Below are 15559 nucleotides of genomic sequence, written 5' to 3'. Positions count from 1 at the left end.
TTTATGATCTATACTTTAACATGTGAATAGCTTGTTACTTGACCATGAAAAGTTTTATGAGATGAGCTACTGTTATGACATATAATGATGCTAGAAAAGGTGATTGAAATTATCATTGATCAAACTTGTGCACTTGCTAGCATTCACACTTCATAAATTATTTCTTTTATCATTTACCTACTCGAGGACGAGCAGGAATTAAGCTTGGGGATGCTGATACGTCTCCAACGTATCGATAATTATGAAGTATTCATGCCATGTTTACTATTGTTTTATATGATCTTGGTATGATTTGATTAGAACTAACCCGGACTGACGCTGTTTTCAGCAGAACTACCGTGGTGTTGTTTTTGTGCAGAAATAAAAGTTCTCGGAATGCGCTGAAAATCAACGGAGAGTTTTTCTAGAAAATATAAAAAATAATGGAACAAAAATCTACCGGAGGGGAGTCTCGGGGGCCCCACGAGGGTGGGGGGCGCGCCCACTCCCCTGGGCGCGCCCCTGTGCCTCGTGGACTACCCGTGGGGCCCCCTGACTTGTTCTCGACGCCACCCTCTCCTATAAATATAGAAACCTCCAGTAATTAACCTAGATCGGAAGTTCCGCCGCCGCAAGCCTCTGTAGCCACGAGAAATCAATCTAGGCCCTCTCTGGCACCCTGCCGGAGGGGGGCATCATCACCGGAGGCCATGGAAGAGGATCTCGGAGGGGCCATCATCACCATGAAGGCCAAGGACCAGAGGGGGAACCTCTCCCCACCTAGGGGGGAGGCCATGGAGGAGGAAGCACAAGGGGGAGAACCTCTCCTCCTCTCTCTCGGTGGCGCCGGAGTGCCATCGGGAGGTAAATCATCTCCGCGGTGATCGTCTTCATCAACATCACCATCCTCATCTCTTTTACGCGGTCCACTCTCCCGCACCCCGCTGTAATCCCTACTTGAACATGGTGCTTTATGCCACATATTATGACCCAATGATGTGTTGCCATCTTATGATGTTTTCAGTAGATATCTTTTGCCCTTGGGTTGATTGATGATCTAGATTGGTACGAGTTGTATGTTTTATTTTGGTGCTGTCCTATTGTGCCCTCCGTGTCGCGCAAGCATGAGGGATTCCCGTTGTAGGGTGTTGCAATACATTTATGATTCGCTTATAGTGGGTTGCTTGAGTGACAGAAGCATAAACCCGAGTAAGGGGGTTGTTGCGTATGGGATAAAGGAGACTTGATATGTTAATGCTATGGTTGGGTTTTACCTTAATGATCTTTAGTAGTTGTAGATGCTTGCTAGAGTTCCAATCATAAGTGCATATGATCCAAGAAGAGAAAGTATGTTAGCTTATGCCTCTCCCTCATATGAAATTGCAATGACGACTACCGGTCTTGTTAACAATTGCCTAGGACAATTCCGCACACCGACCCATCATTATTCCACACTCACTATTTATAATATTTAGTAATATATTCTAACTTTATGATAACAACACCTACTTTTATGTTTTAGCTCTCCGATATCATGCAAAGTTATCCTCTTCATACCCACAATGTAGTTTTATTTCTCGTTTCTAGTTGGAAGCAAACGTTCGGTGTACGTAGAGTCGTATCAGTGGCAAATAGGACTTGAGAGAATATTGATCTTACCTTTAGCTCCTTGTGGGTTCGACACTCCATACTTATCACTTCCACCTTTGGGAATTGCTACGATGATTCCCTGCACTTGGGGATTATCACCACCATAGAGTAACCTTCATTTAATTTAAGTGCATCTACCACCGTGATATTATCCGATCTCACCACCAAGTTATTGCATCCCGTATCTCTTGCTAGCTTCAGCCTTCAAGCAGAGCTGCCGCTTCTGCCGTGAACACATCAGCTACATGTTCTAATCTTGCCGTGGACGCCGACATGAAAGATCCCCGGTGATCATGGATGACAGCACCACAAGACCCTGTTGATCTTGGGTGTAGATTTAGCTTGTGCTCCGCGCACAAAATTAGTCGCTAGGGCAACCACCGCCGGCGCTGTTTGTTCTGGAGTCAATATTTCTTCCCCTCGCACGAAATTTCTTCTTTTCCACCATAAGAACCAACAAACTGTTGATATGAGCTCTGGTAGCTCGACCAATCCAGAATATTGTCGCCGATAAGAATCATCACATAAAATGAACTCCAAGATTGCTGAACCTGCTCGATCGGTCAATCAAGCAAAATTAATATCTGTTGCGATTCCCAAAGCTTCCCAAACTGCTTGCGCCCTTACACACTTAAACAGCATATGGGCTAAGTCCTCCGCACCATCTGTACAGTATGGGCATTGGGATAATTTTCCAACATGGCGATTCATAAGAGTACTCCGGTATGGGATGGCATTGTGCAAGCATCTCCAGATATAAATTTTAACTTTCGCTGGCACTCTCAAACTCCAGAACTTCTTCCAAACTAGATGGGGCGCCATGGAGAAGCGGGCCAGACCGCTGTCATCTCTAGCATAATTCACTTCCCATTGCTTATAATAGGCAGAACGTACTGAAAAAAACGCCGCTCCTCGTGAGATGCCATGCAACATAGTCCTCTGTCTCCACATGGAATAATGGGATTTGTAGTATGCGTTCAGCATCAATGTGCCAGAAATTCTCCCAGATTAACATCTCATCCCATTCTCCCATGATTGGGTCAATTAACTCATTCACTTTAGTAAGTACTTGGTTCCCCCTTACTGTTAAAACTTTTTTGGAGGCACCGTTCGGGATCCAACAGTCATCCCATATATTAATCTTTTCTCCATTGCCTACTCTCCAAATGTAACCCTTCTTGAACGTTTGAATTCCAGACCAAATGCTTTGCCACACATAGGACGACCCCTTCTTCAGTTGACAATTCAGAATATCTCCTGTAGGGTAGTACTTGGCTCTCAGAATTCGTGCACATAATGAACCAAAGTTCTCAATTAGTCTCCAACACGGCTTTGCCAACATTGCCAAGTTGAAGCTATGAATATCCCGGAATCTCATACCTCCTCTCTCCTTCGGAATACACATCTTCCACCATGCAAACCAATGCATCCTTTGTTGGTCCTCCTCATCACCCCACCAGTATTGCGACATTGCATCAGTGATTCCGTTGCAAATTTTCTTCGGGAATTTAAATACGCCCATCGCATAAGTTGGAATGGCTTGGGCCACCGCTTTCAGCAAAGCCTCTTTGCCTCCGAATGAGAGAGTTCTCTCTTTCCATCCATTCACCATTGCTTGAATTCTTTCTATTATGTGTTTAAAACAATCAACACGGTCCACCCCTATCATGGATGGTAGACCCAAATATTTGTCTAAAATAGACTCTGTCATAATATTCAGAATTTGACAAACATCTGCCTTCACCTCCACATTTGTGTTAGGACTGAAAAATATAGAGCATTTTGATTCACTCACCAATTGACATGAGGCTGCACAGTACTCATCTAAAATCCCACGCAGGGTGTTTGCATTGTGGGCATCTGCTCTCATGAGAATAAGAGAATCGTCAGCAAAAAGTAAATGAGAAATCGTTGGCGAATCTCTACACACCTACACACCATTCAAGTTACCAGCCTCCTCCTCATGAGCAATAAGGGACGACAGTCCTTCAGCACATAAGAGAAACAGATATGGGGAGAGGGGATCCCCCTGTCTCAAACCTCTCGTTGGTGAAAAAGGCAATGTTTCATTTCAGTTGAACCGAACCTTATACTCAACCGACCTTACGCAAGTCATCACCATTTGAATCCACTGAGCATGAAATCCCAATTTGGTGAGCATGGCCTCCAAGAATACCCACTCAACTCTGTCATATGCCTTGTGCATATCTAACTTGATTGCACAGGTTCCAAACTTCCTCTTCTTTCTCTTCTCATCGTATGTAAGCACTCATATGCCACTATGACGTTATCAGTAATGATGCGCCCTGGCACAAATGCACTTTGTGTCTCATTGATTATATCTGGAAGAAAAACCTTCAGGAGTGCCGCGAGCATTTTTGAGACCACCTTATAACCACATTACATAAACTGATAGGCCTAAATTGGGTGATCTTCTCTGGGTTGTCCACGTTGGGAATCAACACAATAGTAGTAGAGTTCCAACCTTCTGGGATCGTACCTGTATTGACAGCCGCAAGAACCTCCTTCGTTAGATCTCCTCCGAGCAGGTGCCAAAACTTTTTATAAAAGATAGCATGTAATCCGTCCGGTCCCGGTGCTTTCAAATCACCAATACTGAATAAAGCTTTCCAGGCCTCCTCCTCTGTGTACGGAGCCATAAGTGACTCTAATCTGTAACACGCCTCTTAACTTTAGTTATAACATTCATCGCTGGTACATTGACTTCAGCAGAGAAGAGATGCTGAAAGTACTCAGTAATCAAACTTCGCATAGCTTCATTGTTCTCTCTACATACACTTGAGTCATCAAGCAAGCGTTTAATGTAATTTCTTTTCTTCCTAGCCGATGCAAAATTATGAAAGAAACTAGTGTTCCGATCACCGAATTTTAGCCAGTTTGCGCGGCTACGTTGTACCCAATAGATCTCTTCCTTCTCCAAATTTTCTTCTATCTCCATTAGCAATATTCTCTGCCTGTCTCCTGCCTCGTCAGTGAGAAGGCCTGACCGTAGCAATTCCAACTCCGCCTTCAGCTCCTTCAAACACCGATGGGGAGCCTTCAAGATCGAACGATCCCATTCATGCATGGTGGCGTGTACACTTGCTGTGCCATCTGCAATGGGTGCCAACGGATTGGTTCGATCCCAAGCTTCAGACACAATTTGCATAACATTCTCCTCTTGCAGCCACCTAGATTCAAAGTACCTCTGATCGGTTCGCTGATGGTCCCCCTGTACATCTCCCTCCGTATCAATGAATATCGGCCTATGATCAGACTTGGTGTGTGCAGCATTAGTAGTCTTTGCCTCAGGAAAAAGCCCATGGAACTGGCCATTACATACCGCTCTGTCGAGGCGTTCTCTAAGCCTCCTCCTCCTCTAAGTATATAAATCACCACTACAACCCATGTCCTCCAATTCACAATCAACAAGGGCATCTCTGAAATTTTGCATCATGTGCATTGGCCTCGGTGCACCGCCCTCCTTCTCGTGGGAGTATAAGATCTCATTAAAATCCCCGGCTATCAACCAAGGGAGTTTTATTCGTTGATGTAGATCACGCAAACATGACCATGACATATGTTTATCTTCCCACTTCGGCTCACCATAAAACCCTGTAAACCTCCAAACCTCATCCGTGCCATCTCCCACGGTAACATCTATGAAATTTTTATCCTTATCTCTAAGTTGAATTGCCAATGGTCTCCGCCAAAACAGAAGCAACCCACCACTCGCCCCATTACTTTCATGCACCTCCATGCTGTCCATCTTTAACTTTTTTCGGAGTTTTTCTGCCTTAGCTTTGTTCAGATGCATCTCAGACAGAAAGACGACATCCGGCCCCCACTGTTTCTGGACGTCCAGAAGCGTTCTTTCTGCCGCGGCACTAGCCATGCCACGGCAGTTCCAACATATGAGTTTCATTATTCACGGTGATCACCCACCAGTCAAACAAGCCAAAACGTCGTACGTCCAAACCCTAACTCGCAAGGAGCAGAGTAGACGGAAATCAAGACTGCACGAACCTTGCCAAAGGATCGGCCAGAGCTGCATGACAGAAAACCGATCGTTGCCGAAGCCAACGCCGGGACAGAAAACTTGGACGAACTTGAAATTGCCTCCTGATCCGGTCAGCAGCCAAGTTCCTGATGCATAAGCACCAGAAGGACCAACGCAACAACACCGTGGTAGTAGTCATCATGACGAAGAGGCAACACGTGAGAAAAAACGGCCTGCGCGGGCGCGCGCCGCCACATGCGGCGGTCGCGCCCAGCCCTAATCACAAACGCAGGATAAGTGCCCATTTGTCTAAAAAAAGTACTCAAGTGCCATGTTCTTGTCAGGCGGCCTTGAGATCAAGTGACTCACGTTCCTATAGTTTGTTTGAGATTGGCGCTTTCTTGGTGGTGATGCTGCATCTCCCTTGTTCTTGTTCAAAAAAGATTCCATTGAGATATGCTGCATCTCCCTTGATTGGTGTCTCAGAGAATTAGCATACAATGAAGATCGGCAACAGGGCAGTTGGTGCGGTGGACTTGATGGCTACAATGACCGTTCTACAGCTTGGGGTAGCTCCGACGGCATGGCTCGCTTGCCGCGGCCTTCAGTCCAGAGTCAGACCACCATCATGGTGAGCCAGGAGGGGGGATTATCCAGTACTCCCAACCCCTAGGGTGCTCCCGGTGCTCCAAACTCAGTAGCATATTTTTAAATGTTCAAAAAATTCTAAAAATAATTCAGCACATCGACACAACATCAATATATGCTGTCATAAAATTTGAAACATAGCTTGCAAAACATAAATAACAAATTTGACAGTAAATAGTACACACCATAGGTTGGGCTTTAGATTTGGCCCATTATCACATTAATGTCGGTTTTGTCATTTTTGTATGTCGAGCAATGTTTTGAATTTTACAACTGTTACAGTGATTGGCGATTTTACGGGCCGTCCATCCACTGCGATCAAACGGTTGAGAAATTAGAGTTACAAGGAATTACGAGACTAAAATTACAAATAGTGATGGGACCATTACAAAACTAGGGTGGGGCTAGTCATTTCTTAAAAGGGTAGTTCCGTCCAATTTTAGTCAAGGCCAAATCCTGTTCGCACCCTCGCTGTGTGGCCCGACACATCTGGGTCGCTCCTGATTCTAAAAAAAATCTGGGTCGCTCCTCCACTCTTCGCGTAGAAAACTTGTTCGAGCCCTATATGTTCGAAGCAGCAGGGTAGGATAGGGCGGAGCCGCCGGTGACCCCGGCGGTGGCGGTGGCAGCGGCAGAGGGGGGCGGCGAGAATGGCCGCTGGGGCGAGGAGGCGGAGCCGATGACCCCGGCGGTGGCGGCGGCAGAGGGGTCGGCGATGATGGCCGATGGGGCGAGGAGGCGGAGCCGATGACCCCGGCGGCGGCGGCGGAGGGGTCCCAGGGGCTCGAGGACCGACGTCTGATGCAGCCGTGGTTCCTCGCCGTCAAGAGCTAGATCGAGCGCACGGCGGTGTAGCCGTCTAGAGGAAGAGGAAGAGCACCCTGCGCCGGTTCGGCCGTGGCGTCACGGATAGGAGGTCGCCGCCTCATCGTGCAGCGCGCGATAGTGGACCGATGGGCGTCCAAGAGGCACTTGACCTTGCCGGATCACGCTGCTGCTGGCGTAATCCAGGCCGGATCTGTGGAGAGCCCGGCGCAGCACCGTCTACAGGACACAGGTCCATATCTCTTACAGTCTTACTCTACCTTATTCCTTGTAAGTTCACGGCTTCCATTACACTTCAGTTCTGGTTAGTAGTTGGAAACTGTAAAAGTATCTGACGAAGCACATGAGCTTTCCACAGTGGCCATGTAACTAAATTCTGAATGTTGCTTCGTTATGCTTAATGGAGCAGGTGGGCAACTCTCTTTTGTCTAAGATTTTGCAAGTCTGTGATATATGTATTATGTAAAACAGGTCATGACTGATTCTGCAGTTGTTGATTCGATTTTTTTGCTTCCAATGCTTTGTTAGATTGATAAGGGCCGGAGCTTCAATGATGAATCTACTATCCAGCACACAGCCCAACTCGACAGGCACTAGCCATGTCAACAGGTACTCAGGGGCATGCTCGCCTCGGCAGTCATCAAGGTGGCAATAGGACACTTGAATTCTACCATTTCAGGCGAGATCAAGCTGCACAGGAATATGAGGAACGATCCGATCTGGAGAACATGAAGATGACGCTGGAGTTGGTGGACGCTGTGCTCCGCGACACAGAGAGGGAGTCTATCAAGCATAAGTCCATGCTTCTGTGGCTGAAGCAACTTAAGGATGCCGTGAACGACATCTCTCACATGCTTGAAGATTTTGAAGATGAAACCGACCTCAACCTGGTATGCAAGATTCTGATTTGGTCACTATCAATCTTGATCTGAATGTTGTTGTTCAATAACATATGAATATTTTTAGATAATGAACTACATCTAAAACTTTTTTATGTACTGAAGTAGATCTGAACCTCACTGTTGGAGTTGATCTTTGAGTCGATGTTAAGTAAAAGCTACTTATACTTGTTGATGCCAAGACCACCTTTTCATTCCTAAATGTCCCTGTTTTCTTATGTTTCACAAATAGTAAGCTATGTCCACAAATATCATGATTTGATTGAGGGGAAAGTGAAGTAAGACTAGTCTGGTATCCCAAGTGTAATATCAGTTTATGCACTGTTTTTTGTCAAGCACCTGATTGAAACAAGACAGAAGGACCAAAATCATCTACACTTGCTCACTAAGTAGAAATTTGCTACTGCAACCCTTCTGGTTTACGAAAGTGACAATTTTCAGAAATTGTTTAGATGGAGGGAAGAACATACAACATATCCCTTTATTCTGCACATTAGTGTCCGATGGAGCAGTTGTAGGATGTTGTTTTTTCTCTTTGATGTTCTTTTCCAGGTGAAATCCATGGCTGCTTCCTAAAACTTAAAATCTGTAAGCAGATGTTTGAATTGCCAAAAGATGGTTGTTGTTCTGCGACTAGATTGACCATCCAGCTTTAAATTTTAGTGTAAGCTCAAGATATTGCAATTGAACTCTTCTTAAGGTAATTCTCTGTTTATCTGAACTCACTAAGATTATTTGCTTTTTCTTTGGTCTTTTGCGCATTTAAAATGCCAGAGAAAATTTTGCCAATCTCTTTAATTTTCACACAAAGCTAAGGTGTTCCCCATTTATAATTTAGAGACAAGCATCTTGTCAAAGCTTAGGCTTACAATGGAGACACCATCAATGGCAATTCCAAAGTTTTGTGCCTGATCTGTCAGTATCTTTCTAATCTCCCACCTCACGTGCTGAAATTAAAGGGGAAAGGAGCAAACAATGAGCACCCACAAGTAATATACTCTGCCAAATATATACAAGCATGCCTACACAATGCTAGTAATCGTCCTTGTGTAGAATGGCGCCATACATTGTGGAGCAAGGCCAGAACTATGTTTCTTCACCTACATTTGCACAGATGAGCAATTATTGTCTTCTTGCCTTTTTCAGGTATTTGGCAATGTTGGCTCTTGGGCTGCCCAATTGATCACTGAAGCTGGTGGCGAGGTGGTCTCCATCAGAGATGTCACAGGGGCTGTCAAGAACTCCAAATGGCATTGACATAGCCAAGCTGATGAAGCACTCGGCAGAGAACCGCAGGATCAAGGGCTCCGACAAAAGGCGACGCCGTCGACCCGACCTCGCTGCTCACGGAAGAGTGCGATGTGCTCATCCCAGCAGCTCTGGGAGGAGTCATAAACAAGTAATCTTCTTCTTCCTCGTCACAGCAAAGCAAAGTACATCATCGAGGCAAAGTACATCATCAAGGCTGCTAACCACCCAACAAACCCCGAGGCCGAAGAGGCAAGAACACCAACATTTTGGCACAAAGCTAAGCTGCATTTGTTGACACATTTCACACATTGACTGACAGTAGAGAAGCGTACATGTTCGCGCTGCAAATTCTGGCAAAGAAGGGCGTGCTGATCCTACCAGACATCCTAGCCAACTCCGGCAGAGTGATGGTGAGCTACTTCAAGTGGGTGCAGAACCTCTCACTCCGGCGGAGTGATGGTGAGCTACTTCAAGTGGGTGCAGAACCCCTCACTCCGGCGGAGTGATGGTGAGCTACTTCAAGTGGGTGCAGAACATCCAGGGGTTCATGTGAGACGAGGAGAAGGTGAATCGGGAGCTCAAGACGTACATGACCCGCGCCTCAAACATAATTCTGATTATTTAGGCAGTGTATGGCACCGTATAAAATGGACAGTAATTATGTATAGTATATCTTCGAAAACCAGAATTGGCTCAATTTGGAACAATGCCTGCTTTATATGAATTTCTTGCCCACTTTGCACGCGTTGCTACAAGTGCATTACCATGCCTCAGCCATAATCATCCTTGACAAATATGGCAATCACCTTTAGTATGGAACAGAAGAAGCATGCACAACCTACTTTGTCAATGAGCAAGTTTAGCATATGTTTGTACATTGCTGATCTAGTTAGTAAGCAGAACTCTGTTATAGTAAAACTAGCTAGAGGATCACAGCACCACACGTTGTCACAGCTTCACTTTCTGGAATGGTATGATTGATGGCACCAGCCCCTCCTCAAGATGGAGGTCACGGGTTTGCAGGGGGCATACTGGAGATTTTCAGATTTAATTGTTTGAATGTATCTTTATTTCATTTCAGATCGTGTCAAGTCTTGTGTGCTACTCCCTCTGCTCCATCGGTTCACAATTATAAGATGTTTCTAACTTATATTTGTGTCTGCTCCATCCGTTTATAAGATGTTTTGAACTTATTTGTGTCTGCTCCATCCGTTTATAAGATGCTTCGAACTTATATTTCTGTCTGCTCCATCTGTTTATAAGATGTTTCTAAAAACTTTTATTCGCCAAAACTTCTAAAAACTTTCCTAGATTGAATAGAGGGTAGTGTGAATTTTTTAGAACTTTTATGGGAGCTTATTTTTTTCAACAATTTTTGACCGAAAATGCTCCTGAATTTTAATTTGCGTCTAGTTTTAATTATTTTTGGCATAAACTTCTTCAGTGCAACGCCCAACCTGCTAGTAGTCTGCTCTCACACCATGGCCATTAGGGAAAAGCAAATAAAAATCTTCAAAAATATATACCAGAAAATGAAATAAATCATGGAAGCGCCATGAAAAATAAAATGAAAATGAAAATCACTAAAAAGATTACATATTCAGAAAACAAGATCATGGATACATGGTAGAGTTAGAATAACCTAACAAGTTCTCTGGAGGAATTGCTAGCACACAATTAACTATGAGGCAGACGTAGACGGCGGTGGCTGCCCGGTGAGAAAGAGTTTGATGACCGTGTTGTCCGGCGAGGCGCGAGGTAGACGACAGCGGCTGTCCGGCGATCCAACGAGACAGGAGGTAGACCTTGGTGGCTGGCCGGCGAGTTGGAAGTAAACAACGGTGGCTGAAGGTTGTCCAGTACAAACACTACTGCTACAATGACCACCCAAGATAGACAATAAACCTGCAGCCACAAAATCAAGTTTACATGGGACAACAATTAAATTTTATTGCTACTAAACATTGATTATAGTGCCCTAATGACGAACTAAACTAAATCATCAATTGCATTGAATAGAAAGAAAAATAGAGCTGGCTACTGCATGATATACCAGGTGCAGAACTATTTCAACTGCACTAAATCAATCCTAAGTACACTTAATTTTATGTGATGTGCAGGAAAGCATGGTTGAATAAGAGCGGGTGCAAAGGAAATGATAAAATCAGTATTATGAAATCCTTTCCTCTGTCGGGTTGTACATTTGTCTAAATTTCCTTGATGACTACTGCCATGTATACAAAGATAGAACAAAAGGTCAATACTAAATCTGGTAGACTCCACGGAAAAAGGATCTGCTAGACTAAACACAACGAGTTTAAACTACATCTGATAAAATAGACTGCTGAAATAGAGTACCTGATGCTCACTGTTCGAATCGTGGCTGCCTTAATTGATGCCGTTTTTGCTGTCGTAGGGAATACACAAACTCTAATAACAATCGAGGATTATGAATAGTCTGAGAACGTTATCATAGCAAGTAATATTTAACAACTCTTCAGAAATTGCAGAATCTCTGTAGTTTATGATATATCTGAATTTTGATATGCTTAGTGGGATTTATTATCAGTGTTCTCTGTAGTTTATAAGCAGCAACTGCCACTGGGGAATGCTACAAGTTGTAAGACATTTGTGGACTCTGAATCTGTGTCTGTTCTGAACTTCAAAACAAACACATGCAACTGAAGTATGAAACTGTTATTAGCACTAGTTAAGTTGTTCCAAGCCATAGTTTACATGTATGACCTGAACTTGTATGTGTATGCTGCAGCAAGATTTCAGTTGTTTGAACATGCTGTTACAAGTAATCCAAAATTCAAGATTTCTTTAATGAATAAAGGCTAGACAGTTAACAGAACTTTATACATATATGGCTTGAACTTGTGTATGTGTATGATACAGGAGTATGACCATAAGCATACACAGTTAACAGTTGATTCTGGAAACTTTAAGGCTGCAATTTCTACTTGTGGGTTTGTGTGACAAACCAAATGATGTTCTCTGCTGAAAAAAATTCATATCATATCCCTCTTCCCTTGAGAGTTTTGTGTTGATGATGCCTACATGTCAAATACGTAGCAGCAGCAGCAGCGTGCTACAGTCAGCAGCAGCAGCGTCATTGCAGGCATCGAGGACAACTCAAGTGCTGGACGCGGGCAGCCACTAATCATGCGATTAGTGATTGCGGAAGTTGCGCAATGTAGCGAACGCACTGCTGACATATCCACTAGCAATCGGAACCCGAGTTGCTAACTGAATTTTAGTTCAAGGCGCTGCAATGTGCAGTTGCTCCACGCCTCCACCGCCAGACCAAGGTGTGAGTAGGGAAGGACGGGAGGAAGAGATGAGGGCAGGGGAAGATATACCTCTGTTCGTCCATCATTACGACCAAGCGCAGCCGGGACCTCCAAGACCTCGCGCCGGCGTCGTCCCCTCCAGAACCTCACGGCGGCGGCCGCGGGGACGTACGTGGGCGAGCGGCCACTACGACCAAGACCAGCCTGGGCTTCGCCTCCTGGACCTCGCGTCGGCGTCTTCGCCTGCAGGTCCTCGCGCCGACGTCATGGCCAAGGTCCTCACTCCTGCGCCGCCGTCTCCCAAGTCCTCGCGCCGGCTCCCCCTCTCGCGAGCTGGGTTAGCAGATGTGGGGGTTTGACCAGCGGAGTACTAAAAAAACAAACATGACCATAATATCCTTATTGACTAAACTCACAATTTTTAATTAACAGGTTAAAATCAACGGTGGAAAAAAATCGGTGGGGGAGTTACGCTAAATTACAATTGTAACTCCCCAATCACCGTAAAAGAGCTCTTTGAATTTTAATTTGATTTTTTTTACAACATACATCGATGTTATGTCAATGTGATAGATTTTTTTTAGAATTGTTTGAACATTTAAAACTGTGCTACCGAGTTTGGAGCACTGGCAACACTCTAGTGATGGGAGTACCAGATATTCTCCCGCCAGGAGTGAGTACAAATGGAGAAGATACCCTGTGGGGAAATCTGCAACTGGATTCCCTGTTTAACCGCAGCTGTGTTGCAGGGGAGTGCAATCAATAAGTTCGTCTTGTTTTTTAATCAGGCACAGGGAAAAAGCTCCTTCACGCACCATTAATCAACAAGCATGTGTTGCACGAGAAAATAGTATTTTATTAGCTTGAAAAACAATCTTATATTATGACACAAGAAGAGTATCATAGGCTAAGTTGCATCGAACGGTCAGAGATGGACTAAGCGCGAGATCGGACGTTCCACCAGAGCTGAGATGCTTCCTGATGTGCGTAGCTAGTGCCAATAAATATCCCTCTGCCTTTAAACACCATTGTCGGACGTCTTGTTTGCATCTCATCAGTCTACCTACAGTACTGTTTATCCTTCTTCAACCTAGCTCCATCCATCCATGGCTTCTTCTGTGACGGTCTCATCCGTTCTGAAGCTGGGGGCCATCGTCCTCTGCGTCGTGCTCGCCGCGTCGTCCATGTGGCGAACTGCGCCGCGGGACTGCGACTCGCTCTGCGAGATCGCGTGCTCCTACCTCGAGTCGGCGGCGTGCAACGGCCTCTGCGGCGTCCCCGCCGCCGTCTCCTCTGAGAAACCGACATGCCAGTCCTGCAAGGAGGCCACAAAGAAGTCGTGCAACACCGAGTGCGTCAGCAGGTGCAACACCACGCCGGATTCGCCGTCTAGCTGTAGTGCCAGTGGGAGCAAGTAGATTGATGCAGCCGGGCAAGGTCAGACGGCCCTATGGATGGATGATGTGCTAGCTAGCCGGCCGGGGAGGAAGCTAGCTACCGCCTGCAGGATGCATCCGTGTTGTGTTGTACTCCTAATTTTGTTTGTTTCAATATAATTTCCGTGTTGCTATGGCTTCCGGCTCGATTCATATGCTAGATTGGGCCTACGCAAGCTACTAACCGCACTGTTATTTCGGCTTGTTTGTAATAAGATGAACATCACTAACCGGCCAAACTATTGTTCATCCTCCACCCAATTGCTTCAAAAGTCCGAACTGATGGAGAGAAATAGACAATATATTTCAACACAAACTACTGGTTGTCGCTTGTTTGGCACCGGTCAGTGACTAGAGTACTTGTTTAGCATCTGCAGTACTAAGTTTACTCGTAATCAATCTATACCCTCGAATTCATTTGGATTTAGTTTACAGTTCAGAATTCGGATTTAGGTGTTTACACTTTGTTTTGAACATGTTTTTAGGTTTATAGAGTTTCGTTGTGTCACGTATGTGAACATAAGTAGGCTAACCAGGGTCCTCGCATATACACATGCATGTCTGAACTTTGAGTAGGTATTTTACTCATTCAAATAATATGATATAATTATGGTAGTTTTGTAATATTATTGGAAGCATATAAAGGATTTCATGATATTCTAACACAATTTTAAATATCTCATATTAATAAAATGTAATTTATAGCTCATTTAAATACATGACTCAAACTATGTCTTTGTTCATCCAATAGTTCTAAGATGATTTAGATAACTTTGAAATGTTATTCAAATAACTGCTATCTGGAATATTAGTGGTTTGTTGGTTTAGGCACGGCACTAGTAACTGTTACCATTGGCGTGGGGCTGGCACGTCAGTGGTAACCTGTTACCAGTGGCACCAAACCAGTGGGCATGCCCCGCGCCACTCATGCTATTAATCGGCTTTTCTGTACTAGTGGTACTAGTGGGTCACACTGCTGACTGTGATGGTGTGTGATGAATTTTTGTTGTAATATAATTGTCTGTTGACATTACCCCAAATGAGCGGCTTAGGCCAAATTGCCTGACAGTGAAGTGAAGTGGAGTCAGTAGTTAATCTGTTAGTCTAGCTCATTTGGAGTGAAGTGGAGTCAGTTTCTTACTAGTGCCCATTGAGATTCGTTAAACTGTTAGCCGGTTTAGGCCACAAGATCCGCGTCTTGCGGCGCATCGTTGGTGACGCTGCCTCTCACAACGTGCTTGTAACAATGCATGTAACCCTTCCCAATGATACCAAGAGCCAAAAGGCAAAAGAAAATCACATGGCAATCACACCCATCATCCCATACTCCCATGTTTTGTATCCGTTGGTACTGCCATCAATCTCCAAGATGTATTTAAAACCGGTTCACATAATTTTAGTTTGAGAGCAGGCTCCGATCTTATCTCGCCGCCGCTGCCTATAAAAGGGCAGAGGACGATAGGAGCTGAGCAGATCAGACACACGAACAAACCTACCAAATCACAACTCGCTAGTCAAGCTCGCAGTATGAAGATTGGCAACAAGGCAGTCGGCATGGTGGCCCTGGTGGCTGCA

The 15559-nt window shown here is 44.9% G+C and overlaps 1 long non-coding RNA gene and 1 pseudogene across 1 annotated transcript; one reads left to right on the top strand and one right to left on the bottom strand.

Annotated features, from left to right (window-relative positions):
- Positions 1 to 7701: 7701 nt before the first annotated feature.
- LOC109764775 (glutamate dehydrogenase 1, mitochondrial-like) lies at positions 7702 to 9877 on the top strand (annotated as a pseudogene).
- An 878-nt stretch (positions 9878 to 10755) lies between these two features.
- On the bottom strand, positions 10756 to 12895 carry LOC120966645 (uncharacterized). The gene is made up of 2 exons (XR_006665679.2): positions 11611 to 12895; positions 10756 to 11157 (listed from the first exon to the last, which is right to left on the bottom strand). It is a non-coding gene; the product is annotated as an uncharacterized lncRNA (long non-coding RNA).
- Positions 12896 to 15559: the final 2664 nt, after the last annotated feature.

The sequence above is a fragment of the Aegilops tauschii genome, chromosome 6, assembly GCF_002575655.3.
Source record: "Aegilops tauschii subsp. strangulata cultivar AL8/78 chromosome 6, Aet v6.0, whole genome shotgun sequence".
In the NCBI taxonomy this organism is placed as follows: domain Eukaryota; kingdom Viridiplantae; phylum Streptophyta; class Magnoliopsida; order Poales; family Poaceae; genus Aegilops; species Aegilops tauschii.
Note: the sequence above shows the minus strand (reverse complement) of the source record. Positions and strands in the feature narration are given on the sequence as shown.